Source organism: Hemicordylus capensis, chromosome 2 (genome assembly GCF_027244095.1).
Source record: "Hemicordylus capensis ecotype Gifberg chromosome 2, rHemCap1.1.pri, whole genome shotgun sequence".
Lineage (NCBI taxonomy): Eukaryota > Metazoa > Chordata > Lepidosauria > Squamata > Cordylidae > Hemicordylus > Hemicordylus capensis.
The window spans coordinates 234,702,339-234,725,290 of NC_069658.1; the positions used below are offsets into that span (position 1 = coordinate 234,702,339).

Genomic DNA, 22,952 nt, shown 5'->3' on the forward strand with positions numbered 1-22,952 from the left:
GGATAGGATACCCTTTCTGAAAGTGAATATCAAGTTGGCAGTTAAAATTCCATGGTAGGAATGATTAGGAAAGGGATCAACAGTGAAACTGCTAATGCTGTAATGCCTTTGTATAAGACTATAGTCACTCGCATTCATCTTATTGGCCCACATACTGCACAGTTTCCCATGGTCATTGTGGATACCACAGGAAATGTTGCATGGTTAAAAAGGAATTGAGGCAGTTATGCAAGAGTATTCTTGTGCAAACACACAGAGTTGCACAATGGATGGCCATTTGAAATAATGGCCATCCATTGCACAATTGCATTTGTGCAATTCCATGTACTTGTGCAAGACTACTCTAGTGCAACTGTGTCATGCAGCAGTTCCAATGGTGCTCACATCTCCTGCAGGATGCTGCACAGTATGTTGACCACTGTATGTAGTTAAACTTAAGCTAGAAAAAATGAGTTCCCCAATATTATGTTATCCTGCTGAATTGTTCTAAATAGACCTCACCAGATGCTGTATCTGAAATAAGAGGTTGAGAACTAAGCACCACACCTGTGTTCATGAAGCCTAGAAATGTTCCTGAAAAGGCAAAAGAGGGTCAAAAGATTTACCAGGGACAAGAAAACAGGAGCTGTCCCTGGTACCTAAGGACAATTGGAGTGTATGAAATTAGAATCAGGAAGGGAAGCACTGAATTCATTATCAGATATCCACTCACTTTAAAAGCCTGGGATGGGGAGGATTGTTGAAAAGGTATGCATTAAATGCAGCATATTTTGAAGCGATGACTCCACTAATGAGGTAGTCTCCTGGCCTGTAATAATTCATGGCTTCATGTTGATCCCTGATCAGATTAACTGGACTTTTTGCTTTCAGTGTCTTACAGGCTGACTGAGGCAGCAGCAGGAGTAAGACCAGCAGCACTATCATTCTGGGTCCGCCTGCCACATTCACCTCCTCTGTCAGGGTTCTCAGCACTGTGTTCAGCTCATGAGCTGAATATAGCTAATGAATATATCTCCCTCTTGCAAGATGGAGGCTGCAGTGACTTGGTTCCTACTGGTGGAACCCAACTATGGATTCAGAGGCAACTGGGATCATTCCAGCCCTTACACCAGCAGAATCCCCACTTGTCCGGTATCTCAGCTCCAGAGCTCCGTGACATGAGACATATTTATATATCAATCCTTTCAGGCACAGTTGCAAGACATTGCTTCATGTTGCTCTTGATTCAGAAGATGACATTATTGGCATCAAAAGAAATATCCTTGGAGCATTGGCAAGAAGAAGAAATCACTATGATTTGGAAAATGATCAGGGGAAACATCCCCTCTGCACCTTCCCTGATTCTCGGCATGGGTCCAGGTGCCGATGTAGAGCTGGATAAAAACATGTTTGTGAGAACTCACTTGCTCTGACATGAGTCAGTCAGAGAACTGGTACATTTATCTGAACCTTTGTTGGGGTTCACCTTGACTGTGACCCAGGGGAGACCGAATCAGAGGAATAGTAGTAGTACTGGTGGTGGTGGTCGTGGTGGTGGTAGTAGTAGAAGTGGTAGTAGTATTAGAAGTGGTAGTAGTAGTAGAAATTGTAGTAGTAGTAGAAATGGTAGTAGTGGTGGTAGTTAGTTATGTATGTATTCTGCCCTGACCTGGGACTTGAACAAAATGACAGCCCACTTGATTTGTCAGAACTGCAGCAACCAGAGATGGCTACTTCTTTGGAGGAATCTTGGGACACTAAAGAACCCTGGAGCACTAAAGACCCTTGTGAGGGTCTACCCCTTCCCTAGATGGAGCCAATGCCTGGCTGCTTGGGGCCTCTCTCCCAATGGCTCTAGTTGGGAGGAGGAGAGACCAAAACGTCAATTTGAATTTGAACCAAATTCAAATGGATTTGACCCTGTTTTGGCACCTTTTTTTAACCAATCAGGGAGGCTGAAGAATGGTTTTTTAAAATTGCCAAATGGCTCTCAAATTGACTTTGAATAGAATTTCAAAAATTCAATTCAAATTTGAATCAGACCTCAGGTTGTACACCTTGTTGCATCTGCAGTTACTCCAAAATACAGCTACTCCAAAATGTAGCAGCTAGACTGCTTTTGAAAGAATAGTATAGGGATCATGTGACCCCTTTGCTTTTTCATCTGCATTGACTCCTGTGTTTCCAGGCACAATTTAAGGTGCTGGCAAATACTTTTAAAGCCCTAAATGTCTTGGGACCTGGAAATCCTTAAGTACCACCTCCTCCCATATAAACCTGCCTGTTCAGATCTCCGTGCTAGGATTTTCAGTGCAGGCATTGCTCCATGCCCTGCAATTGCCAAAGGTACAGATGTCCATGATATGGGAAAGGGCCTGTTCAGTTTTGCCCCTTGGTCGTTGAACTCCTTGCCAATGAAGGCCCTTATTACGCCCTCATAGATCGTGTCCCATCAGTTGACAAACTGGTTTTAATTTTGTTTTAATGAGTTGTTTATTTGTTGTTGTTCTTGGTCTGTTTTTATATTTGTGAACTGCCTAGAGCCATCTGGGTGAGGTGGTATAAAAATCTAAGAAACAAACAAACAAACAAACAAACAAACTTTCCTGTTTAGACAGGCATTTGATTGCTATGTTGTGCTGTTCTTCAGCTGAGTTTTGCTTCTGTTCTTTTAGGTATACACCTGGATCTTTAGATTGTTTTTAACAAATTAATGGCTGACATGTCACACAGTTGCATCTCTGTAATGCCCCTTCAAGGCTCTGCCCACCAGGAGTGAACTATTAAGTCAAATTAAGTTTATGGAGCTATTCACACAAACTGCAGGGCAGGCGGGTGTGTGTGTGTGTGGAATGGCAGCGGCGGGGTGGGGGGGGGGAGACTGTGCAAATCCAACCTTCCCCCAGACAATCAGTGGAAGTGTGTTAGGAGTGTGGATCATGCTCCCAGACGATCGAGCTCCAGAGGGCTGGGACGATGCTTCCTGGCCTCCGGGAATCCCACAGTGCACTGCGTGCCGAGATCGGTGCATTGGGGGATTCCCCCTCTGTGTCACCTCAGGCTGCACAAAGCCCAAGGAGACACACAATCTCAGAGCCAGGTTAAGGGAGTGCTCGCTCCCTTAAAAAAGGTTTAAAAAGCTGGGCTGGGTGGTACTTCTCCACCGGGATTGGTCTCATTCCTGGCAGTTTTCATGTGCAGCCTAGCCCAGACTGAGCTTCTCTAGCCTGGGTTAGGCTGCACGTGAGGACAGCCTCTATAGTAGCCCTTCTTGCCCACCAGGTCTAGAATTCCTAAAATACGTTGTTGCCACCAGCGGATGACTTGAAGATCAGCAGGACTCATTTGTAATGCATCTGACTGAGCAGGGTCAACAGAAGAATGTGGAATGGGATAGATTATGCTCAGAATACACCCAGACCAGAACATGTATGTGCTTTAATAAGAAGTTGATTCAGGATACATGAGGCCAGGACAGGCAGACAGTTAATAAATAAATGAAGTATTCTCCCCCCACCCCCACAACTAATATACTAAACTATAACCAGCATTAATGTCTATCAAGTTTCTTCCTCGCCAGCCTCTTTCAGTCATCCTTAATCCTTAAATGCTAACTCTCAGCTGTCACTCACAACGGTCTTCTCAACTGTCACTCACAACGGTCTTCTCAACTGTCACTCACAACGGTCTTCTCAACTATCTTCTACACACAGCACATGTGATCTTGGCTAAAAGACCAAAAAGCTGTATCTTCTCAATTGTCACTCTCAACTGCCACTCACAACTGTCTTCTCAACTGCTGCTCTCTCTAACACTCCCACTTGTCACTCACATTCATGCAGGTTCAGATAGCAGTACAATATGACGTGGACATACAAATTAATGCATTAGATTTAGATTTAGATGTAGGGGAAGAGGCATGGGTCAGTGGCACAGTGCCTTCTTTGGGTACAGGAAGACTCAGGTTTGAGCCTGGCAGCATCTCCAGACAGAAAAATGATATGTGCCAAGAAAGTATGATTCAGTATTAGGCAGCTTTCTGTGTCAATATCTATATGTAAATATGTCAGGGATGGATCACAGCTGAGAGGCAGAGCGGCTTTGCATGCAAGAGGTCTGAACTTCAATCTCTGGGGAGTAGGGTTGGAAAAATCCTTGAGGTCATTCACATGACTGGGCAGGCAGGGACCAGGGCAGCGGGGCTGATCAAACTCACATCCCCCCTAGACTATGCCTGCAAAGTTGCTGGGAGTGCAGGCCACACTCCCAGATGATCAGTGCTGCGTGCCTGCTGTGCAGAGCTCTGGAGGCCAGAACAACACATCACAGCCTCTGGTGATCCCACAATGCACCACGTGACACTTGGATGTATTGGGGGATTTCCCCCAGGAGACGGATGCTCTAGGCAGCCATCTCTGTGTCCGCTGGGCCCCAGTTAACACACAATCCCAGAGCCCTCGAGCCCTTAACCCTGTCTAAGAGCCAGGCTACAAAGTTAGGCTAGGTGGCGCTGCAACACAAGTGGAGGAAAACATGGGGTGAGTTTGAGTGAACACAGGTTAGAGTTCATTATCGAGCCTATTCTGTGGCAGTGGTGGAACAGAAGAAACCTTTTCCCCCAACTACTATTGCATCCTCCCAATGTCATCCAGCAGGGCTTTTATGGGTGGTGCGGGGCCTCTTGAAATCTGGCTTGGGCAAGATGTGCTAGAACCTTTAGTAGCATGCTGTGACACATTTGCCCAGCATGTTGAGGGTAAAGTTAGTTGCAGAGGTGCACCTAGGTAATTTAAAGGTCTGGACCTCAGCCGAAACTGAGCTAAGGGAGACCAGCCCGGTTTTGGCTGGCCGTGTGCTTCAACGGGAGCCATGCAGTTCCCAGTGGCAAGCCCACTTAAACACCCCCCACACACACACACTTAAATGAGGTTAGCTGAGTGCGCGCTCTGCTAACCCCATTTCTCTGACCGTGTGTTGCGGCGGTGCAGCTCCACAACCATGGCGACTCATTAGTACCCCCCCCCCGACCCGGAGACTACAACAAGCCTCCCAGGGTTGGGGGTCTCCCCAGAATGTCCCGCACACTCACCCGGGGCATGCTGGGACTTCCAGGAGCTGGGAGGCCCCTGAACCCCACCGCCCCAACCAGCTCCGCGATGGAGCCGGTAATCGTGTGAGCGGCCGATCTGGCCGCACAGGGCAGGCTCCCTGCTCATCTACAGGGAGAGCGCAAGTGCGCTCTCCCCACACAACCCTTTTAGGCCCTCCACACTGCTTGTGTGGAGAGTCTTAATGAGTCCTTTCTCATGATTCCATGAGGGGGTGTGAAGGAACGAGGCCTAGACTTCCTGGTTGGTTGGTTTGTGGGGTGTTTTTTTTGGTAAAATAAGCCCACTTAAATGAATTGTAAACCTGCATTGATTTTTGTGCTTACAAACCACTTCCCCCTCGCAAAAGTGTTTTGTATTATGGTTGGTCTCCGTAAAGGGTAGAAGTTCAGTGGTGTTTTTCTTGTTTCACTTTTGGTTTTGGCAAATCTATCAGTTGGGCTTCGGAGGGGGAAATGATTTTAAATTATGGAGGAAATGTTTTGTTGAGTTCTGATTGGCTGGACTAAGGAACTGATGTGATGGAAGAAGTGTATATATTGGGGAAGTTTGAGAGGGACTGAGTGCAGTGGAATTTGAGAAGTTCATTCTGGAGCTGTTTGCTAAAAAGAGCTGGAGTCCAGTTGAGTCAGGCTGAGAGAGACTACAGAAGAACTGCTGGCAAAAGGCTACTGGAGAGAGAAACCTGGAAAGAAAAGCTGGCAAAAGAAACCTGGGAGAGAACTAAGGAAGCAGAGAACTGGTGGTTGCTGGAGACTGCTGGAGTTGCCCAGCCAGCAAGCTAGGACTTTGAGCTGAAATCACTGAAAGTGCAGGAGTAGCCAGGCTGGATTGAGCCAGACCTGTGCTCTCCCTTGAACAAAGAAGTCTGCCCAGCCAGCCAGAGAAAATAAAGAGAAAGATTCTGAAAGAGAGCCTGTATAGAATGGATCAGTGTTAAAAAGCCTACAGATTGTTAGTTACCCTGACTTGCTCTGTGAGTATTATTTTGTGATTTTCTGTAAAGCAATGTTTTAATTGGAACTTTTGTTTTTAGTAAAAACTTTCTTGTTAATATAGTAGAGCTTGTTGACTGTCTCCACCCCACACCTATAGGCCTTTCCACTCTACTAAGGTTTGGTTTGGGTTTTTTGAATTCCTGGAAGGGCTGTTGCAGTGGACTCAGCTTTACCAAAAGCCCACTTGGTAGCAGTGGTGAAGGTGTCAGGAAGACTAGAGGGCCGTTCCCCCACACTTGATAGTCTGGTGGGATAGCTGGGTCCTCCACAGAGGGCTTGAGAGTGGGTGTTAGGGAAGGCTGCAGGTGCATACCATACACACAGATGATCCTGCTGCTGCCTATGGCAGTGTATGTATGTGTCTTCCCAGCCCCCAGAAATCCCACAGTGCAATGCATGAGTGTGCGATAGATTGTGGAGATCCTCCCCACACCAGCCAGGAGCCCCACAGGGTCTCAATGCCGATTAAATGCAGTTAAGGGCACGAGTACATAATCATCCTCAGCTAACTGATGGGCTTCTTTAGTGGGTTTGCTGCTAAGGCACTGCCAGGATCCTAGTAGTTGGTATGTGCAGCCTAAACTGGGCTGGATGTCCCTAGCCCAGGTTAGGCTGCACATGAAAACAGCCTCAATAATACAGCTCAAAACAACCGTCTTCTTCTCTGTCCTCCTCCTCCCCATTTATTACATTTTTATATCACTCCATCCAAAGACTCTGGGCAGTGCACAAGAAGTAAAAACAAGAACAAACACCATTTAAAACAAACTAATCAAGACAATGTAAAAACAAACTTCAGAGCCATTTAAAACCAATTAAAAATACTTAAGAACAATTTATAAACCTTGGAAGGCCAGGCCAAATAAGTAAGTCTTTTGGGCTCTTTTGAAGTCCAACAATGATCCCAAACTATGGATATCTGCTGGGACTACATTTCCACAGGCCAATACCAGCTACAGAGAAGGCCTGGTTCCGAGTAGCCACCAGTTGTGCTGGTGGTAACTGGAGATGGACCTCTCTGGATGATCTCAATGTGCAATGGGTATCTTACTTATTATTATTTCTTGTTTACACAGTCAGACAGGTGTTATAGACTGGTTTGTTTTATCCAGACATCGAGTCCTTCCCAAGGACCTGGAATGGCTGAATTTTATTGTCAGTGTTGTTGCTGTTGTTATAGATATTCTCACAGAATATAGGCTGTTGCCAGTAAAGCTGCTTTTTGTAATTGGCCGGTGGTGATTTATGTGGCCCCTATGGTGTTGTTGTTGTTGTTGTTATTTCTTGTTTACACAGTCAGAAAGCTGTTATTGACTGATTTGTTTTATCCAGACATCATAGGACCTGAGATGGCTGAATTTTATTATCAATATTGTTGTTATTATTATAGGTATTGTTGCAAAATATAGGCTGTTCCTACTAATGTTGCTTTTTGTAGTTGGCTGATGGTGATTTCTGTGGCCCCTATGGTGTTGAGGTGCTCTTCAAGGTGTTTTGGAATTACACCTAGGGCGCCAGTTACTACTGGGATTATTTTGGTCTTCTGCCACAGCCTTTCAATTTCAGTTTGTAGATCTTTGTATTTTGTGATTTTTTTCTATTTCTTTTTCTTCTATTCTGCTATCCCCTGGTATTGCTATGTTGATTATTTTGACTTGTTTTTCTTTCTTCTCGACTACAGTTATATCTGGTAGGGATGTGCATTTCGTTTCGGGCACAGATCGTTCTGTGCCTGAAACAACGAATTTCGGGTGATTCGGCGCCGAGCCGAATCACCCCCCAGGACCCCCGAAATTTTCTGTGCCCGAGCCGAATCACCCCGATTTCGGGGGGGGGATTCGGGTGATTCGGACCTCCGTGGGCATGCTAGCAGCCTCCATTTTGTGGCAGCAGAATTGCCTTCTTCTTCCCCCTCCATTTTCATTCTGACAGCTCTTTGAATTTCCCGCCTTTTTTTCTCCATTGACTTCAATGCAAAAATTTCTTCCCATTCACCTCCATTGAAAATAAAAGTTGCTACCTACAGAGGAAAATGACCAAAATAAGTAGGGATGTGCATTTCGTTTCGGGCACAGATCGTTCGGTGCCCGAAACAACAAATTTTGGGTGATTCGGCGCCAAGCCGAATCACCCCTGAGGACCCCCGAAATTTTCTCTGCCCGAGCCGAATCACCCCGATTTCGGGAAAACAAATTCGGGTGATTCGGACCTCCGTGGGCATTAAAGCAGCCTCCATTTTGTGGCTGCAGAATTGCCTTCTTCTTCTCCCTCCATTTTCATTCTGACAGCTCTTTGAATTTCCCACCTTTTTTTCTCCATTGACTTCAATGCAAAGATTTCTTCCCATTCACCTCCATTGAAAATAAAAGTTGCTACCTGCAGAGGAAAATGACCAAATAAGGTTTTGATAGTAAATCACACCCTCCCATTGGCCAGGTAGAGGTGGAGGTAGGGTCAAGGGTAGGGGTGATTTTTGGAGGGCTTTGCAGGAGGGTATTTAAGGGGCCACCAGTAGCCATTTTCTTCCTTTCTGCTGCCTTGCGTGGGAGAAGAGACACAAGAGAGAGATCTGCTGCCTTGCTTACTCAGCCTTGCCTCCATTTTGATTTTGGATTTTTGTGGGTGCTGTTTTTCTGCATTTACGCCAGTGCTCTGCCTTGTTGGTTGGTTTTCTGCTTTATTTCAGCACTTTTTTAAATAAAGAGAGAAGGGTGTTTTTTATATTTTTTTGTTGCACAGCCTGCTTCTGTTGTATCGCACATCAAGTAACTCCCAGTCCCTCTGTGACTGTGTTGTGATACATTCATTGCACAGCAACTTCTGACTGAGATCTTGCAGCAACAGCATTTGTGCCAACACAACAAGCCTTAAGCAAGGAGGCATTGTAAAGTCACCGCAGCACATCCACTGTTTTTCTGGCCCTCTCTAGTATACCTGCCCCATGAGACAACTACACCCCTTCTTCACATTTTAAATTTTTAAAAAAAGTTTTAAAAAGCAATGGTTGGGAGGACAGCAGGAAAAGGGAGGGCGCAAGTAAACGGGAGGCTTGTCTTCCCTACAGCTGGTCATGGCAGGGGGCGGCAAGAGGGGCCTACTCCCCAAGTCACCCCCGGCCCTGCTTCGGCGCGCAGGCTTGACTTCTTCTCAATTCAGCCTGGCCCTATGCCAGGGCCTGCGGCCGGGCGGAATTTAGGGGGGGGGGCCTCCCAGATTGCCAGGGAAGAAGATCTTCCTGTGGCAGCTGAAGAGGTGGTGCTGGTGGAGGAGGTTGGCAGTCCAGCCAGATCCACCTTGCGGACCCCCCAAACGGTCACTATGGGGGTTGGGGGGGGCTCAGTCTGGCATCTGAGGGGGCTCAGGAGGAGGGGAGATCTTCTCCTGCCCCTGGGCCTTCCCATGCCAGCGCTGAGGGCATTGGTGGTGGTATGCCCGAGAAGGAACCAGCAAAAGTTCCACCAACAAAGCGACCTCGTGTCGCTGGGGAGTCTGGCAGTGTGGTCTGGGATCACTTTGAGCTTCGCCCTGGTGATCCCACCCATGCTGTGTGCACCCACTTCAAGGCACTGGTCAGCAGAGGCAGGGACCCTATGCACTTCACAACCTCGGGGCTGTGGTCGCACATGCGTCGGCGGCACCCAGGTGTGGAGACCTCTGCTGGCACTGGCAGTAGGCCCGGTGCCTCACCTGGTAGCAGAAGCAGTAGTAGTGACAGCAGCAGCAAGCGGCCAGCGGCTCCTGCCCACAGGCAGGAAAAGCTGACCGATCATCAGTGGGTGCAATCTCTTGGAAAGCGGTCTGATCGTCCAAAGCCTCATCTCGTGACTCGGGCCATTGGTGAGATGATCACTCTTGATGACCAGCCGTTCTCCATTGTCGACAATGTCGGCTTCCGGCGTCTGCTCCAGCTGCTTTCTCCGGAGTACAAGATCCCCTCAAGGACCACTTTCAGCAGGAGGGTGGTCCCCTCCCTGTACCGTGCGTGCAGGGGGGCCGTGTTGGCCAAGCTGCGTGCAGCTGGGCCAAACACCAGTGTGCATTTCACTGCGGATATCTGGACTAGCCGCAGTGGGCTGCACACTGCCTTCATGTCCCTGACAGCCCATTGGTGGGGGCATGGGGGTGAGGGGACATCTGGCACTGCTGGTGCTGTATCCAGTTCCTCCCATGCATGCACGCCTTCTTTGGCAGTGTTGCACGTGGAGGCGATGGACATAGACCACACTTCAGATGAGTTGGCTGCTGTCATGGAGCGGCAGGTGGGGGCGTGGCTGGCCGGGGAGCCAACCCTCCGCCGAGGCTTCATGGTGACGGACAACGCAGCCAACATCACCAAGGCTGCTAGGCAGGTTTACGGTGTGAACATTGCTTGCGCTGCGCACACCTTGAACCTCGTAGTGAAGGGTGCGCTTGGCCTCAAGGAGGTGTCGAAGATGGCCAAGGAGCACCAGCGTGTTCGGGGCTCTTCTAGTTTTGGTCAGGATCCTGCTGCTCCCGTGGCCGCCCTGGTGGAGCGTTGCCGCCAGGTAGCGGGCCACTTCCACTGGAGTGAAAAGGCAAGGCGCCAGCTCAAGGCCAGACAGATTGAGCTGGGCCTGCCTGAACACCAAATCCCCCAGGATGTTCCTACCCGGTGGAACTCCACTTTTCTCTTGCTCCGGTGCATGCATGAGCAAGAGGGACCACTCAACAGCCTGGGGACACGTGGTTGCTTGGATCTGTGCAAGTCTCTCTATGATGACTGGCCAGTGATCCGTGAGCTGGTCTTAGTTCTAGAGCTGTTCTATTCTGCTACGAACGACTTGTGTACTCAGACCGCCACGCTGAGCCTGGCTTTGCCCACTGCTATTCTCCTGGAGAAGGCAATGAGCGATCTCCAGACCACTCTGACCACTGGGGTTGCGATTGCCCTGGCAGGTCGGTTGAGGACTGGGGTAGTTGAGTGGCTCAAGACACCATGGGCCGCATCTGCATGGCATGTCCTGGCATGCATTTGTGACCCAAGGATGAAGGGCAGCGCTGTGCCTCCTGGCGAGCTGCCCAGGTGGAGGGACCTCCTGGTCGAACACGTGAAGCATGAAGAGGAAAGGAGGCTAGGGATAGGTGATGCAGCAGACAACCAGGAGGAGGGGTCTTGGTCGCAGGCTGGCACTGTGCATCCCACCCCCAGCAGCAGCAGCAGCACTGCCACCACCCCACTTCTTCCCAGTCCAGCGGCGTGGTTTCTCCGGCAGTGGGACCAGCAGAGCAGCCAGTGCGACCTCGAAACACCACCCGGTGGCTCAGGGGCTATGCTAGTCTCATGCCGGGGAGACGGGAGGAGCCTGTCCCTCGCCCCAGCCGTGCTGAGCAGACTGTTCTGCAGTACCTGGAGGAGGCGACAGAAGACGAGGAGAGTGAGCCGTTCCCCTTTTGGGCAACGCGTCACAAAGTCTGGCTGGACTTGGCGACCGTTGCTGTCCGGTTTCTCTCTTGCCCGCCAACCAGCGTCTCGAGCGAGAGGTTGTTCTCCATGGCCGGGGACGTGGTGACTCCTCTGCGCTCACGCCTGGATGCTGAGTTGGCCGAGCAGCTCATCTTCTTGAAGGCCAACCTCCCCCTGCTGGGCTACCCCGAACTGGCCGTGGAGGGCGAGTGACTCGCATCACCCCCCCATGCAGCGCCTCCCACGCCACGGCAGTTCATCCCGGCCAGAAGATGTGTCACAGTCCATCCCTCTAAGACCACCCTGCCACTAAAACATGCCCCTTAGTGCTGCTGGCACATCCAGACACGCATGCATACACAGGCACCGCTGCACTGTCAGCCTGGGATGGTGGACTGCCAAGTGAGTGCTCCCAGCATGAGGGAGGGGTTACCACAGATGTGGCAGAGAGAGACTACAACTCCCATTTCCCACTGTCTCGATGGCTGGCCACCATCAAGACTAGGGACAATGGGAGCTGTAGTCGTTGTCTCTGCAGAAGAAATCTGTGGTGCCCCCCCCCCCTGATGCTGGGACCACCCACTTGCCCAGTGCTGAAGGCTGGGCTGTAGGGCAGCGCACCATCCATCCACAACCTCAGAGACAGGCTGCTGCATGTGCGTGTGGGGGGGGCACAGTCAGGATTGGAAGGGACATCCCTGGGGGAGAGTAGTGCCTCTGTGCAATGGGCCTGTGCCTCCTGGCGAGGGGGGCACACACACACTGTCACTGAGAGGGCTTGCTGCTAATTGCTAGCTTTTGCTTGCCTTCTGAAGCTGTCATTGATTCCTCCCATGAACAATTGCATTGAAGCTGAAATCTAAAAAACGTCTGTCTGCTGCGTTTCTCAATGTTATGTGCTTATTTCAGATTTTGGCTTGCTGTTCAGGTGATGTTCTTTCTTAATCTTCATGCTCTCCTCTGTTCAAATCCAAAAATGTGGTTTGCCTTGGTCTACTGAGCTATAGGTTGTCGCCGCTGCTGCTGAGTGAGATGGTCTGCTCTGCTGCTGCCTGCTTTTTCTGGCCACAATGGGAGTAGTACTACTGCTGTGCCTGAAGCGGCACACACACACACACGCACCCCCCCTCCCCTCCCCCTAAAAAGCTGTGTCGCCAATGATGAGCTTGATGCTGGTGCAGCCCTCACACAAATGTCTGTCTCATGCAGACAGAGAGAGCACACATTGCAACCTGAGGCAACACAACCCTTTCAGCCCTAACCCTCTTGCAGAGTGAGTGAGCACACCCGCACAGTGCACACACACAGGGGAATAAAGGCATATTACTAGTCTGGACTCTAAATTAGTGGTAATGTTGTATCATGTGATTGCACACAGTCTTTCTGCCCAGTATCTGCGGTATGCATTGGAATGCAATCCGAAAAAGCCTGCCAATTCTAGCTTGCTTTGTTGCAGAGACCTCTTCGTGGTGTGTGGTGTTGTTGTGTGATGTGGTGTGGTGTGGTCGCGTGGGGCCCGGGAAAGGACAGGACAGGTGCAATTCACTGTGCCTGTGCATGTGTGGGGAGATATATATTATGTTTTCAAATGAAGATCGGGTCATGTTTGAGAGTTGATTGACAGCATTTTATTTGAAGATTGCTTGCCCATACATAGATGCGGCGATCACATGCCACAGAGTCAGACAGGTTGCGGAAAAGAAATGTCCAGAGACACGTGCGTGCTGCCATTCTCTTCTTATCTGCCATCATCATCCATGCATTACTCTTCAAAGCTGTGTGGGCTAGGAGGGGGCAACAACAACATGCCAAGCCTTGCTGCTCCACTTGCGGAGTGTTGTTGTCTTGCGTGCGTCCTCCACATGCTATGCGTGTTCCCTCCTGGCTGTGCCTCTCTGTTGACTGTAGTGGGCAAAAAAAGTTTGGATGAGGTGAGGTTCAGGGCAGGGCACTGTTGCTGGACTTGGAGTGGGATATGGGGCAGCAGAGTGGTGTGGTGTGGGGTGGTAGTGCCTAATGGGTGTAGTAGGCTGCCACCCCAATTTCAGGGGGATGGGACATAGGGCTGATTTTTTGTGAATTTCTGAGGTTTTTGTGTCTTTGGGGCAGATGGTGGGGCAGAAAGTGGATCTGCCCCAAAAGAGTGGGGTGGGGTGGTGGTGCCTAATGGGTGTAGGCTGCCACCCCAATTTCAGGGGGATGGGACAGAGGACTGATTTTTTGTGAATTTCTGAGCTTTTTGTGTCTTTGGGGCAGATGGAGGGGGCAGAAAGTGGATCTGCCCCAAAAGAGTGGGGTGGGGTGGTAGTGCCTGATGTGTGTAGGCTGCCACCCCAATTTCAGGGGGATGGGACAAAGGGCTGATTTTTTGTGAATTTCTGAGGTTTTTGTGTCTTTGGGGCAGATGGGGGGGGGGGCAGAAAGTGGATCTGCCCCAAAAGAGTGGGGTGGGGTGGTAGTGCCTGATGGGTGTAGGCTGCCACCCCAATTTCAGGTACTGAGATAAAAATAAATCTCTTTCATCAGTATAAAGTGGACAATGTAACAGTGAATGCATCAATGTTTCGGGAGCAGATCCGCAGGGGCATAGTCTCTCCTCATAGGGTTTTCTCTCAAATTTCCCTGCTAACATCGCTGAGGGTAGAGCATTCAAGCGAGCTCTTGTAAACACCCAGCGAAGCTTTGGTGAATAGATTGTGTAGAAATAAGAGGCTATGACCCAATCTTTCTTGGTGCTTAGGAATTGTAGAGGCCTATTTATAGAGGCCCTTTCCTCCTGGAAGTTTATGTCCCTAAGCCTTTGTTTAACTAGTCATCTTGCTGTTGACTCGCCCTGTTCTAACAATTGTGCTGGGCAGAAGCCCATCTTCCGGAGTCTCTCCTTAACCATCATACACCAACGGGGTTGTGGGGTAGCGGCAAGGAGGTGAGGTATAAGGCCTTTTGTTATCATGTGTTTGGGTTCTCTTAGACAGGGTGATGCCTGGGGTGTGTCCGGCAGCTCTGGGGCAGCTATTACTATTGTGGTGGGGACTAGAAGTATAATGTAATGGCCACTGTAATGTAATGGCCACTGGAAGAGCAGCTGGCCATTACAGGGGAAGCGAAATGAGTAATTTAATAACCGTTTCCACTTCCAGCTGCCCTGTCAGCTCTCTCGCCGTGGGGAGCAGTTCCAACTACCCACAGAACCTAGCTTTGCTCCTCTGCAATGACAGGTTGGTTCAGAATAAAACCAGAATCACCCATGGCTTGATCATGGATGAGGAGCCAACCTGGCTTGTATAATGTGGGAGGCTAGTGGCCCAGTTTGGGCCCAGCTTCTCCCACCAGGCAATTCTGTTGTGGAGCAGGCTAGGGAAAGTGGGGTGTGGGGTGGTGGTGGAGTGGTTGTGGTCCGTAAGTATACCATTTCCCTTACCAGGGCCCCTGTGCGACAGTTGATTTATATTGAGCGTGTTTTTCCGAGGCTGGCAACTAGAGATAGATTGGGGATTCTGTTGGTGTACAGTCCACCCTGCTGTCCATCTGACTCCCTAACTGAGCTGACAGAGCTAGTCTCTGAGTTGGTGTTGGAGTCACCAGACTTGTAGTGCTGGGGGACTTCAATATCATTGAGAGGCTGACTTCTCTGGTGTGGCTCATTTTTACTTCTGTGTTAATTTGAGCTGATGTTGGAATATATCAGCATCTGGAAGGGGACAGTGTGTCAAAGTGATTTAGTTTCACTGGGGGGAAATCACTATCACTTGTGGCTGCATTTTTGAGGTCCTTTTGACTTCCCTGGAGAGATGGCAAAGTAGAATTTAATGTAGCTTGCTTTCTCTCTCCTCCCTGCTCTGCCCGCTTTCATACCTGTGGGATTTTGTAGATGCTTGAGATGGCTGAAATTTGGATGGAGTTGTCAGTTTCAGATCCTTCAAGAACAGTCAATGGGCAATTCCATCTTCCACAGCTGGGAATATGGTTTTTCCCACCAGCTAGAAGATCTATCATGGCATCAGAAGTAATTCTTCCATCAAAAAATGCATCATAGATGTTGTAGCCCAAGGTGATGTTGGGTAATATCCTTGGGTCTTGATTGATCTTCTGAATGGCAAACAAGAAGGATAGGATGTGCCAGTGCCCCACATCATCTTTCCTGCAACAAAATACAAGTGATACATGTTCATCTTCCACTTAGTACAATCAAAATGTCACATTATTTCTTTCTAAGTGCCTTTCTAGGCCTTACACATGTCTGGATTTTATTATGAAGACTAGAAAAGGTCATATACACATAATGGAATGCATTAGTAGGGAGGAATGCCTTAGCTCAGTGATCTCCAGTATTTTTCAAACTGGTGTCAATTTGTTGCGGGGTGGGGTGGGCTTCAGTGTGAGAGCTATTTCCCACTGTGCTGCCCTCTTCACACTACTGCACTTTTTTTCAGCTGAACCCTCTGTGCCAGGCCGGGGCCAGTTCTTTTGGTTTGCTCAAAGTTGAGCTGGCTTGCACTCAAAATGGCCTGGCTCAGTTGCAAAAAAATAGTGGATGTAATGCCATTGTGGGGCTTCGAGGGGTGATGCGGTGGCCGTGGGGGTGGTCTCATGAGGTTTCTCCTCCTCCCTGGTCCTTTGTGGCCCATTTCCGGCCATCTTTGGATGGCTAATGCACATGTGTGGTGGCCTCCAAAATGGCCACCTCCAGCACAGAGAGGCCCATAATGGCTGGAAACAACTGGGGAGGGTGGTGGGGTGAGGGGGAATCACAGGATACCCTCCAATGGCTGCAGCAGCACCCACTGAAGCCCCACAATTGCAATAAGTCCACCTTGTTTTTGGTTAAAAGAAATTCCCCTCCAAGCTGAGCCTGACCTGGTTCATAGTAGAGCCAGATCAGGCCCGGGTGTAGTGTGCACAGAATCGAACCAGACCCAGGTCGGTTCAATTCTGGTTCTACATGAACCAAACCAAGGTTTTTGGTTTTCTGCACAACCCTACCCAGCACCCCATGCATGCCTTCAAAGGCGGTGCAGGGGCGCATGGGGGCTCTGTCTCTCTTTAAAGAGTCCCTCTGGTTCCAAGGAGTGCCTCTGGTTCCAACCCCATCCAAATGCTGGATGGGGTTACAGTACCCCGGAAAGAGCAGGTGCGCACCTTGGGAGTACTCCTGGACCTAGGCCTCACCCTGGTATCTCAGGTGGAGGCCATGGCCAGGAGTGCTTTCTATCAGCTCTGGCTGATTCGACAGCTGCGCCCATTCCTTGAAGAGGATGACCTCAAAACAGTGGTGCATCAGCTGGTAACCTCCCAGCTTGACTATTGCAATGCACTTTACATGGGGCTGCCTTTGTACGCAGTTCGGGAACTTCAGTTAGTTCAGAATACGGCAGCCAGATTGGTCTCTGGGGCAACCCGGAGAGACCATATTATGCCTGTTTTGAAACAGTTACACTGGCTGCTGATATGTTTCTGGGCAAAATACAAAGTGCTGGTTTTACCTTTGAAGCCCTGAACGGCTTAGGTCCGAGTTATCTAAGAGAGCACCTTCTTCTGCATGATCCCCACCACACATTAAGGTCATCTGAGGAGGTCCGTCTCCAGTCACCACCAGTTTGTCTGGTGGCGACTCAGAGGCGGGCCTTCTCTGTAGCTGCTCCTGGCCTATGGAATGCACTCCCGGAAGAAATCTGCAATTTGAGTTCTTTACTGTCCTTCAGGAGCAGAGGTGTAACGGGGGAAAATGGCGCCCAGGGCAAGCTCTGCCCCTGAAATTGCGCCCCCCGCTCCCCCCCACATACCTGTGCCCTGGCCGGAATCCGCGGCGGAGGCGGGCGGTGGCAGATCGTGCAGCGGTGGTGGGAGGCAGCGGATCGTGTGCCCCATGGCTTGTGGCGCACAATGGCAGCGTGGGAGTGACCGAGTGAGCGCCGCAGCGGCGGGCGGCGGCGGATCGCGCAGCGGTGGCGGGCGGCGGCGGGAGTGAGCGCGGCAGCGGCGGCGGATCGTCGAGTGCGCAGAGTGACGCCGAGGCCTGCCGTCTGGCCCAGCGTCGCTTCCCAACTGCGAGGCGCGCCTGCGCAGTTCATTCTATGAACTTCAATCTAGCAGAGAGATTGTTGGAGATGGCCTAGTTAATATCATAAATGCATCTCTGGGGGAGGGTAGGGTGCCTCCTTGTTTGAAGGAGGCAATAGTTAGACCTCTTCTTAAGAAGCCTACCCTGGACCCCTCAGCGATGGATAGTTATAGGCCACTCTCCAATCTCCCCTGGCTGGGCAAGGTAATCGAGAGGGTGGTGGCTAACCAGCTCCAGGCGGTTTTGGAGGAAACTGATTATCTAGACCCATTTCAACCTGGCTTTAGAACGGGCTATGGGGTTGAGACAGCCTTGGTCGGCCTGATGGATGACCTTTACTGGGGAATCGACAGAGGGAGTGTGACTCTGTTGGTCCTCTTGGATCTCTCGGCAGGGTTCGATAACATCGACCATGGTATCCTTCTGGGTCGCCTGGAGGAGTTGGGAATAGGGGGCACTGCTTTGCAGTGGTTCTGTTCCTATCTCTCGGGTAGATCCCAGATGGTGGAGCTTGGTGACAGTCGCTCCTCAAAGCAGGAGCTATTATATGGAGTCCCTCAGGGCTCCATTCTGTCACCAATTCTTTTTAATATCTACATGAAACCGCTGGGTGAGGTCATCAGGAGATTTGGTGCTGGGTGTTATCAGTATGCTGATGACACCCAAATCTACTTCTCCTTTTCATCTTCAGGAAATGGCACTCACTCTTTAAATGCCTGCCTATAAGCAGTAATGGGCTGGATGAGGAAGAACAAATTGAAGCTGAATCCAAGCAAGACGGAGGTGCTCATTGTGGGGGCTCAGAATCTGAGGAGTGAGTTAGATCTCCCTGTGGTGGATGGGGTTACACTCCCCCAGAAGGAGCAGGTGCGCAGCTTGGGAGTACTCCTGGACCTAGGCCTCACCCTGGTTTCTCAGGTGGAGGCCATGGCCAGGAGTGCTTTCTATCAGCTTCAGCTGATTCGTCTGGTGGCGACTCAGAGGTGGGCCTTCTCTATAGCTGCTCCGGGGCTGTGGAATGCGCTCCCAGCGGAAATCCGTAATTTAAATTCTCTATTAGCCTTCAGGAGAGCCCTTAAAACGTATTTGTTTGGCCTGGCTTTCCAGGTTTTTTAAATTCTAACCCTATTTTGGGGCTTTTAATTACTGTAAATTGTTTAATTGCTGTTTTAAAATGTTTTTAAATTGTTAATTGTTATATTGTGTTTAATTTGTTTTAGCTTTTTATTGTTTTAGTGGTTTGTTTCAATTGTAAACCACCCTGAGCCATTTTGGAAGGGTGGTATATCAATCAATCAATCAATCAATCAATCAATCAAATAAATAATAAGCTGATAACTCTCAGGCTTATCAAGGCTTATCAGCCCTCTGCAAGAGGCGTTTACTTCTCCTGATGGATTACAGCTGCACATGCCGTCTCGTGACCTTTCTTTGCTGTGGAGTCAGTGGGGGTTGCCTGCACAACTCATCCTCCAGTTTGTCAGTCCCTGTCTCTGCTGCCTCAGACTGCTGTGCCTGCTCTGGGACATCAGCCGGACCTGCCTCAGCCATCTCTTGGGAACCGACAGCTGGGCTTTTCCCTTCATCCTGCATCGGCTGCATTGGCTGGAGGGCTGTCAGCATCCCCTTCCTCCTCGCTATCTGAGACTGAGGGTGTGACAGATTTCTAACATCAAAGAACTTGGAAAAGCCCTTGTCTTGGCTTCATGTAGATATGATAATCAATAGAATTTATTGGCACAAGTGATGTTGATGGCCACTGGCTAAGATGGTTTTAAAAAGAGATTAGAGGAATCAATGCAGAAGAACTATATTAGTAGGTACTAGTCTTTCTATGCTACCTCTTGGATCATATATACTGAGAGGAAGCCCACATTCCAATACCTCTGGGGAATGACAATGAGAGAAGGGTTTTCTTCATGTCCAGCTTCTTGGTTTCCCTGAAGGATCTGGTGGGCCACTGTGGGAAACAGGATGGTGGACAAGATAGTCCTTGAGTCTCACCCAGGAGTGCTCTTCTTATGGTCTTGTGTTCTGTACACCCCCTCAAGGAACCAACTCAAATATCTTTTTAAAAGGAAACATTGGGGAATGCTGCAAAAGCTTCCATGGCCTGGGCTGCTTCAAAACCAGGTGCATGGATTAATGGCCCTGCGCTGAAACTGAGTGCTCATCCTCTATACTAGTAAGGGAATAAGTGCTTAAAGGAAACTGTGAAATAGGGTTGACACTTTTCAGCCTGACCAGTTCTGCACAATCCAATCCACAGACTGCATCAGTGGGTCAACAAAGAGGATGACATACGGACTTCTTGTGCCTTTGACCATGTCTCACTCTGCAAATGGCATCATCAGAAATGCACAATAGCAAGGAAAGCTTTTGGGATCAGAAACTTTGCTGGGAGCCAGCAAGGAAGTGCCAAGGAACCAGACTGAGAACCCAGACTTCGTGTACATGGCAGTGGGGCAAAGGTGACACTGGGGGAAAGGCAACAGCTGGAGGGAGGGCTAGGGGAGAAAGAAGGGCCCTGTGGTGCCTGGCATGTCCTCACTGGTGCTGAATCTGACTAACTGGACCTTTTTAAACCTGAAGGCTTAGGTAGGAGTTTCTTGCATAGAAGCCAGCCATGTCTTTGATTCTTTTCATTTTCTTCATGGAGGTCGATGTGGCTCCTGTCCGGAGCATCACAGGTTGAGGAGTGGTACAGGAAGGAAACAGTCTGCCATTCAGAACCTGGGAAGCTTATATAATAAGAATTGCAAAATGTAGTATTGGGCACTAGTATGGCACCATGGAAAAAATATACAATCTGGGACCTGCATGCCATATCTGAAATGAAGGGGAATTTTGCTTTTATTTTATTTTATTTTATTTTTAAAGACAGAATATATATATTTTTGAAAGCTGACTAAGCAATTGCCCAAATTAAAGAAACCGGGGAAGCAAACAGTGTTAACATTTCTTTAATCCTCTAAAAAAAATTTTTGGTAGGGAAGGTAAATTAGTTCTTATTTTTTAAAAAGACACATGTTGTAAAAAAAAATAAAAATCTTAACACAGAAGGAAAATACCCTCATTCTAACTTCCCAGTGTAAAAGTTTTTGTGCGCTCTGAATAGGCTGGACATGATGAAAATGGTGATGTTTACTTCAGACGGCGCTTCTGTTATGCTAGCGAAAAGCAATGGTGTTGCCACAAGCCTGAAGCAGTGCATTCCATATTTTGTAGAAGAGCACTGTGTGGCCCATCGTGAAGATCTTGGATTGTTTGATAAGTGGAAAAAAGTACCACTGATGAAGAAAATAGAAACACTGTTAAAGGCCACTTATTCATACTGTACTCCTGCAGATCCACAGTTCAAAAAGGACAGTTTGGGGAAATGGCAAAAACTGCTGAAAATGAGATTGTGTCATTTAAATATCTGCATGAGGTGAGATGCCTTTCCAGACATTTCACTGTAAAGCTTTGATACACAATTATGAGATGTCTCTTATCTACTCTGAACATGAAGTCTCAGAAAATATTAACCCATTTGCAAAGTACGGCCTGATAAAGCTCTCTGATACTAATTATCATATCGCTTTGGCAGCACTGAATGATATCTTAGCACTGAATGATAACTTCATGGAGGAGAGGTCTATCATCAGCTACTAGTTGGAGGGCTATAGACCACCTCCAGCCTCAAATGCAGGATGCCTCTGAGTACCAGTTGCAGGGGAGTAACAGTAGGAGAGAGGGCATGCCCTCAACTCCTGCCTGTGGGCTTCCAGTGGCATCTGGTGGGCCACTGTACAAAACAGGATGCAGGACTAGATGGGCCTTGGGTCTGATCCAGCAGGGCTGTGCTTATGTTTTTATGAATTAGCTGAGCTGTCTAAATGGTTCCAGAAAAGCTCACTAACAAGAGTGGGACCTGTACACCTAGCAAGAGCATAGATTCATAAGGCAAGAGCCCAATATTGTGGGGAAACAGTGTTTTGGAGAGACATTGGTAAAAATCTTATTGCATCAAAGACAAGAGAAGAATAATTTAGTGGCAGATCTCTTCTACAGTTCATATCCCTACTGTGTGACCATCTGGCCAAAAAGGTTTCCTGAAAATGAATTAAAAGAATAGGCAGCATTTGATTTCCTCCACAGCAAATCAGTTATGAGTCTGGCATTGAGAACACTGGCAAACTAGTGGACAAATACAGAGACATCTTAGACCTTGGTAAAGTGTATTCCTCTGCCCAAAACCCCATGATGGGGGCGAAGGCATTCATTCTGAACCAATACCATGAATATAAAATCATCATGGCACAGAAATGAATTTTCAGCAAAGTGGCTGAAAAATTTCCAGGACATTGTGGCTTTCACTCTGGAAAATTCCAACCAATACATTGTAATATCTCAATTGGTGGATGTCTGTGCAACCTTTCAGGCTTCAAGTGCTGATTGTGAGCCTCGTTCCAGCCTTATGAATAAGATCCAGACCAGCTCATGCAACAGATTGAAGGAAAAGCACTGGGACATGCTGATGAGGATAACATTTCACATTTCAAGTGGCGGAACAATAGACCTTGACAAATATAAATAAATACTGGAAGGACAATAAAGACAGAAGAGAGATAATTTTTTGAAGAGCGGAGGCAGCAAAAATCTGCTGTGTGATAATACTATATTTCTGCCATACTAATTTGAATAGTGAAGTCTTATCACTCCCAATAATTGATGAAGATATCGTTTGTTGAAGTTTGGTTTGGTTTAGCAAAGGATTTGGGGCTTCTTTCCTTCTACAGGGGTTCAATTAAGCTTGGAGTGTTATGGGGGTTGTGTAGGTCCTCCTTAATAGGATGTTGCCTGTCCTATATTTTTCTTTTCTTTTTTTTGGCAAAGCTTTTGTGTTTTTTGGCAAAGCTGCATGGCAGACAAACATTCAATCCATGACATTGACAAAACTGAATATTTTCTGTCCATTCAGAGGAAGTGCTGCCCATGATCCAGTCCTTTCCCAGCCAGTATTATCATCCTCTATAATAAAAGGCTTGGGTGTCCGCCCGTGTCTCTGCACCCGTGTCTTTCTCGGCTGTTCTGGGCATGCGCTCCGCGCATGCCCAGAATGTCCAAAAAAGATAAGGCCGCAGGCACCAGGCAGCCATGTTGGGTCCCGGTCTGGACCTCCAAGCGTTGGAAGCGGCGGCGAAGCAGCAGCAGCAGGAGGTGGCGGCGACTGGGGCCGATGCAGGCCGCGGCGGGGTGACAGGGCCTGATGGTGACGGCCGCGACGGGACAACGGGGAAGCGATGGCAGTGGCGAGTGCGGCCCATGGCGAAGGCGGGGTGACGGTTGGTGGTTGCGGAGCCGGCCCGGCAGTGGACGGGCAGCCTGCAGTGGGCCCC

The 22,952-nt window shown here is 48.9% G+C and overlaps 1 long non-coding RNA gene across 1 annotated transcript; it reads right to left on the reverse strand.

Annotated features, from left to right (window-relative positions):
* Positions 1–13,115: 13,115 nt before the first annotated feature.
* Positions 13,116–17,796, reverse strand: LOC128347380 (uncharacterized). The gene is made up of 3 exons (XR_008317542.1): positions 17,294–17,796; positions 15,366–15,651; positions 13,116–13,412 (listed from the first exon to the last, which is right to left on the reverse strand). It is a non-coding gene; the product is annotated as an uncharacterized LOC128347380 (long non-coding RNA).
* Positions 17,797–22,952: the final 5,156 nt, after the last annotated feature.